Source organism: Lipotes vexillifer, unplaced genomic scaffold (assembly GCF_000442215.2).
Source record: "Lipotes vexillifer unplaced genomic scaffold, Lipotes_vexillifer_v1.1 scaffold158, whole genome shotgun sequence".
Taxonomy (NCBI): Eukaryota; Metazoa; Chordata; class Mammalia; order Artiodactyla; family Lipotidae; genus Lipotes; species Lipotes vexillifer.
In genome coordinates, this window is record NW_006788189.1 from 1,976,385 (window position 1) to 1,977,168 (window position 784).

General features: G+C 68.2%; 1 protein-coding gene across 8 annotated transcripts in view; it reads left to right on the forward strand.

Moving 5' to 3' along the window:
• Positions 1–784, forward strand: part of BIN1 (bridging integrator 1) — a 62,700-nt gene that overhangs the window by 42,050 nt on the left and 19,866 nt on the right. The window lies entirely within an intron of this gene.

The following is a 784-nucleotide window of genomic DNA, read 5'->3' on the forward strand; positions in this document are numbered from 1 at the left end:
CTGGGTTGTGCCTCAGAGCCAGAATCCAAGTCCCCCCCCCCCCCACCCCCCCGATTCACTGTTTCCTGCAGCGCCCTCCGGAATGTGCTAGCCGAGCCCTTTCTGGGGCCGGGGTCTGTGACTCACCCCTACCCTCGGCTCAGCCCTCGCCAAGCTCCTTTCTTGGGCTCTGTGATGGGGTCTTAGCGCCACCGCCTGGTGGGTGTGGGCAGGCCTGGAGGGCACCCGGCCGGCGCCCGGTCCCCAACCTCGGGAGTGGGTGCAGGCCCCCTGCCCAGCAGCCCGGCTCCCTCCTCCCCTGCCTCTCGTGGATGTGCCCGATCTGCTGCCTCTGGCCTCAGTCTGGTGGGGAAGGGTCACAGAGGAGAGAGGGGTCGGGAGAGGGGAGGAAAGACTCTCCCAGGGAGGCCAAGTCAGGCTGGGTTGAGGCTGAGTAGGGGCCAGACCTGGGAGAGGAGGGAAGGAATAGTCAGAGGGGCCGGCACGAGAGCTGGCGGCATGCGGACTCCTCGCCTGAGACTTTCTGTGCCCCAGCCCCCGTTGTCCCTTGTCTCATGCTTTCTTGCTGTGCTCCTCCCTCACCTCCTTCTCGGCGCACCCGGGCCAGATGCTGGGGGGCGGGGCGGGTTCTCTCTTTGGCCGTGGCTGCTCTGCCCGGAATGCCCACGACGGGCCTGGCTGCAGGGGCCCGAGGGGCTGCATGCCGAGGTCTGCCCGGGCGTCCACATCCACTTCAACCTCCATCTTGCCCGAGCCCTGGTCCCCGTGTACTGGGGCGGGGGGG